This window comes from Vitis vinifera, chromosome 2 (genome assembly GCF_030704535.1).
Source record: "Vitis vinifera cultivar Pinot Noir 40024 chromosome 2, ASM3070453v1".
In the NCBI taxonomy this organism is placed as follows: domain Eukaryota; kingdom Viridiplantae; phylum Streptophyta; class Magnoliopsida; order Vitales; family Vitaceae; genus Vitis; species Vitis vinifera.
In genome coordinates, this window is record NC_081806.1 from 15,189,215 (window position 1) to 15,195,214 (window position 6,000).

Sequence of the window (6,000 nt, forward strand, 5' to 3'; positions counted from 1 at the left end):
TATGTACCTTCCTGATTTAGAAAAGACATCATTCATAACTCTTTTTGGGACTTTTTGTTATAATTTTATGCATTTTGGCCTTAAAAATGCAGGAGCCACTTATCAACAACTCATGATAAAGATATTATATCCAATGCTAGGTAAAATACCGGAAGTTTATATAGATGATATTGTGGACTCTCCCCCAATCCATCGATCGGCACGACTCGCGATTAATAATATGTGGAGAAAAAGTGTGGTTTTCGAGTTTTGGAAAATCTGTCCCCAATGAGGAATAGTTTTGTTTGGAGTCACCACTTACTTTTTATTTTTATTTTTGAAATGGAGAAAATTAAGTAAGAACAAAAACCCCTCAATGACTCCAGTTAAGAAAAAGTGGTCCGCGAAACTTGATTTCTGAGTCCGGGGATCAGGTTACCTATTAGTAAGGTACCTCATGCGAGGTAGCACTCTCCTAAGCTTGGAGTTCTGTCTCTACTATTGAATTGGGTACATTGGAGCATATGGGTCAAAGATCAATCAATCCCCTTAGGTTACATGGATGACAAGACTCATACAGTCCTAGTTAGAAAACATATCTGTTTGGATGCAGAGGTAGAGTGGAAAAAGGAAAAATATCAAACCAACAAACCATTTTCTTAATTAGCTCAGCTAATCATCATAAACATGACTACCAAGGCTCCCTTCAAAACTTTCCCTCACAGTGTTATCTATTAAGCCGGTATCCTTCACTTTTCTAGTATAAATACTAGAAGGTTGGGACATATCATGTATCTTCAAACCATTAGGAGAGATGGCTAGGAAGAAGGTTAAGCTTCACTGGATTGTAGATAATGCTGCTCGTAAGGCCACATATAAGAAGAGAGTGAAGGGTCTTATGAACAAAGTAAGAGATCTCAGCATTTTGTGCAGCGTTGATGCATGTGTAATCACGTACAACCCATACCATCCAGAGCCCCAAGTTTGGCCTTCCCCGATTGAGGTCGAACAAGTCATTGTTGCGTTTAGGAGCCGGCCGGAGAATGACCAAACCAAGAAGGTCATGAACCAATAAAATTTCACCTGGTAGAGGATATTCAAAGCGAGGGATGAAGTGGTGAAATAGCAGATGAAGAACAGAAAAAAGGAGATCGAAAACCTAAGGATCCAGTGCTTGGCTGGTAGGCTGCTGGAGGGTTTAGAGAGTAAAGACCTCCTAGATTTAACGTGGGCCATTGACAATCAGTTGGAGACAGTGAAGAACAGGATGGTTCTCGTTCCATGGCCCCAAGTAGCAGCTGACGTGAGGGGTAGTGCTAATAATACTAGTACTGGTATTAGAGATGTAACGCCCAAGTATTTTTTTTAAGGGTAATTTAGGAAATTACTAATAATAATTTAATTAGTTAATTAATTAATTTAATAAAGTGCAAGAGGGGTAAAAGTGTAATTTTACGAATAAATACCTTAGGTATAAATTAGAAATTCTATTTCTTCCTGTTCTTTTCTGAATAGAGTTCCTGTTCGCAGAGTTTCAGAGAACGTAGGTTGGAGTCAGATTTCAGGGTTGAAGAACAGATTTCTATAGGTAAGATTCTAACCCTTAGTTTAATATTTTAGATTTATTGATTAATTTCAAACACATTAGATATCTTTTGGAAAACCCAAATCTAGATTAGGGTTAGTTTATTTTATTTTTAATTCTTTTTAAAATCAAAATAATAAAAAATTTTAAGATTTTGATTTTATTATTGGAATTTGGGAGATCTTAAGTTTTATTAGATGAAAAAAAAATAATTTCCTTGGAAGGTTTCGATTTTAGGTTAGGATTAATTTAAAAAAAAAGAAAAAAAAAAAAGAAAAGGGGCGTGTGCCAAATGGAAGGAAGCCCTATATATATATAAATAAAATGAATCATGATGATGGCAATGGAAAAAAAAAAAAAAACTTGCTTTTTGGTTTGGTGTACCCGAGACAACTAGGTAACGGTTGAGTGGCTTTTGAATTGGTTAATTAAAATAATAATATTTAGTTTTAGATTAATAATTAAGATAATAGTAATAATAGTCTTTTTTTTTTTTGTAATAAATAGAATGAGAGATTTAGCAAAATATATATATATAGAATTTTATAATGAAATAAAATTATAATTTAATTAAATTAGTAATGTGTTATTAGAAACAAATTGAGAATTTATTAGTTTTATTTAAATAAGGAATAGATTAGTTAAATTATAAATAAATAGTAATAATTGTTTCTCTTATGTTATATTAGGTGAAGAGTAGATTTTTTTTCAGAATTATTCTTCTCCCAAGCTTTCAAGGACTTCTTTTGAGGTAAGGGAAGTTAATGCAATATTTATAAAATTAAATTATTTTATATGTTATTTTGAATTGTGGAAAAGAAAATGATATTTTGTTACCATGCATGGATCAAACTATTTTGTACTAAATATTATGTTGGAATATTTTGTTTTATTTATGACACAAAATATGAAGATATTATGTTGTGTAAATTTGAATACTTGAACATAAACATCACTCTGGTTTATTTGACCCTTATCAACGGGATATAATAGTTGACTATTCGGCCCTATCAACGGGATATAATAGTTGACCTTTACATTTCATGGTGGGAATGTAATTGATTTGGACCACAGCCTCTAGGGGTTTGGTTAGAGGTTACTAGTACTAGTAGTGTTTGGTTCCGTCCACTAGGAACAATTTGAGGCCAGCCACCCATTTGAAAAGTCCCACCTAATTGGGCATTTGATATTTGATAACCAGAGTAATGAAAATTGAATGGATTTGATTGAATCTTATGTGAAAGTGTTTGAATTTGATAAGAAAATGGTTGGTTGAATTTTGAATATATTGGTATTCTTGAAACTCTGATATTTGATGAGAAAAAAAAATGATATCTCCTATTTGAAATGAAAATATTTGATCCATGAACTGCATTAATATTCCTTATTGGGCTGTGAGCTCATTCCCAATTGTTGAAAATTTTTCAGGTATCCTTAGTTCGGGTGAGGAGTGATGGCTAGGCTGAGGAATGGTCATCATTAGGATTTGACTTAGGATTTTATGTTGGATTTTGTTTAACTATTAGTTATGTTCATTTGGATCCTTTAGTATTTGGAAGTTATTTGGATATTGATCCTTCAAATTTTATGTTAGATCAAAGTTGAGTGTTGGAGATTTTGAAATTTGTTCTAGTACTTGAATTGTTTAAGTTTACAAATATTTGGACAATGGATTTTGGATAGTGAATGTTTTAGTTTTGAAATTGAATTTTGAGGATTTTAGATTTTGTTCCGCTACTCTGAACAGATATTTGGTAATTGGTAACTTCCAATTACAAGATAATTGTTTGGGTCAGGTTACATTGTAAGCCTTCGGGTTTGATGTGTAAAATGACCGTCACGCCCTTGGAGTGGGTCTTGGGGTGTGACAGGAGATGTTCCTGCTGTGGGTGCTTTTACTAGTATTGATGGTGTTTCTCATGTTGGTTCTGCCTCGGGTGTTCCTCTTTCTGTTATTGGTGCTGTTGGTGGTACCAATGCCGCTGCTGCGCAGACAAGTTTCGATCTTGCCATTGACGCTCTAAACAATCCTCTAATTAGAGAACAAAACCAAAACCAAAACATGGGCAATGCATTGGGAGATCCACTGGACTATGACGTCTATGATTTCTGGCGCAATCCCTACATTCTCTGAAACTTTCTTGGTTGTGGTTTCAGGTGGCGAGTCAAGCAGGCAGGCCTGGATCAGCCATGGAGTGCTTCTTCTCTTGTTTCAATTCATATTTGACCTATCTGTTTGATTGAAACTCTCCAAAATAATAAGAATAAGGTCCTGCGGTTTCATTTTTGTCTATCTTATTGCTAGCTATGGGTAGCAAGACTGCAAATTAGTTTCATACATATACTATTATTATTATTATTATTATTATTGCACCAATATTCTGTCTTTGAAAGAGAAATGGAGCACACATTGATTACAGTTGGAAATAATTCTGGGTCCTGAGTTGTTTAAATGAAATTTATCCCAAAAGGTTACCATAAAGAAGTAAAATAATCAATAGTTTTCCCTATCTAAAGAAGTAAAATAATCAATAGTTTTCCCTATCATGGCAAAGTTGACTCATCCTTAATAATAGTTAAAATGAGATAAAGGAAGAAACAGCTCAAAAGGTTTAGTGAGATATAGAATGGAGAGAGATGGATTAAAAAAGAGATATGACAGGTTTTAGAAGAAAAAGGAAGGCTTTGTGGGTTCAAAATAAATTGGTGCAATGGTGCTTGTACATGAGATAGAGAGTGAGATTCAAAAGAGATAGTGGCAGTAGGTTTTACAGAGAAAAGATAAGAGGGTAGAGAGAGAAAGATTCGGTAGGTTCTAGAAAGAAGATGAGTATAGAGAGTACAACACCTTATTTCACAAGTATAAATTTCACAAGAAAGAAAATAGTATTTTTTTATGTAATTAAAAATTTTGAGAAGCAAAATTAGGTAATTGGTAATCTTAGCATGAATTAATTTCCTCTAGAGATCAATTATGATATTAAGCACATTATTTTAACATTTCTTTTTGTTACAAAAAAAAGGAGTTAATTATTTTTGACAACTTAACAATATATCAAAAACCCTTTTAATAATAGATAATCGTCGGTGCTAGTTATTTTTCGTTAATCTAATAACATAACTACAAATAACGGTTAACTATAAATAACGGTTAATGCTAATTATTTTTTATAACCTAAAAATATATTAAAATACATATAATGACAAATATCAAAATCTTTATAATGATAAATAAGGGTCAATGTGACATTTAATAGCTAAATCAGCTTGTTACAATCAATTACAAAGTCATATTAGTTCGATAACTTTCAACAAAGCTAAAAGCTAAATGTCCATTTCAACAAAAACTAATGTGAGTTTGTCTTATACCAATTTAATAACATATGTGATTTGCATTATTTTGCTTTATAATAATAAGACTATAATTAAGCTATCACAAACTATATATGATTAGAAATGAGGATGATGACTTACAATTAATGATTCTTGAGAAGAATGCGTTAACATCCTAGAGGATAGCTATTGATTGAATATATATAAAAGGGAGAGTGAGAGTGAGAGGGAGAGAGAGAGAGGAGATAACATTGAGGATGAGAGAGGGAGAAAGAGAGAGACATCAAGGATGAGAGAGAAAAACAAGGATGGAAGAGAATTGGATTGAGAGCGAAGAGAGAAGATAATTAAATGTAATAATTAATTAGACGATAAATTAAGAAAGAGATTACAAGTTTAAAAGAAAAAGAAAGAGCACACAATTAATTAGCTTGGCTAACAAGAAAAAAAGGTTTTTGGTATAAGGGATTATAAAACTTTTTAAACATATAATAAGGCTTTGAAAAAGAAGCTTCTTAAGCATACTCCCAATCTAGTGGATATAACATGGAAAAAATTCTTCTCACAAGGAATTATGATCTTTTTGGCAACTAAAATATGTAATTGAATAACTTTTTCACCAATCATCTTTCTCTAAATCTATCGGGTAAAAAACACATTATTTTGTAACTAGTATTATTATTGTTCTGATAAATTTATTCAATTACTTGTTATATGTCTTTTATATATATATATTCTATTGTTGTCTTTTTTGTTTCCATATTGAGTTGTTCAAATATTTTTTTCTTGGAAAATTTTATTTTCCATTTTGCTTCTAAGAAAATTGTAATTGAATGTTTTTATTGAAAATATGAATCATCACTACAAGGAAAAAGATATATGGTGACATTTATAATAAGTCACTATAAACATAGGGTATCACTACAACATAGCGTCACCTTATCCACTGACACCATAGAGGGTATCAATTGGTGACGTATTTGGAAGTGACACCAAAGCAGATAAATGGTGACACATTCAGAAGAGACACCATATATTTTTAGTGATGCTTAATTTGATATAGAGTTGTATGAGATATATAAGGTGCCATATTAAATGCATCA

The 6,000-nt window shown here is 31.9% G+C and overlaps 1 pseudogene; it reads left to right on the plus strand.

Moving 5' to 3' along the window:
• Positions 1-793: 793 nt before the first annotated feature.
• Positions 794-3,836, plus strand: LOC104882544 (agamous-like MADS-box protein AGL80; annotated as a pseudogene).
• The last annotated feature ends 2,164 nt before the right edge of the window (positions 3,837-6,000 follow it).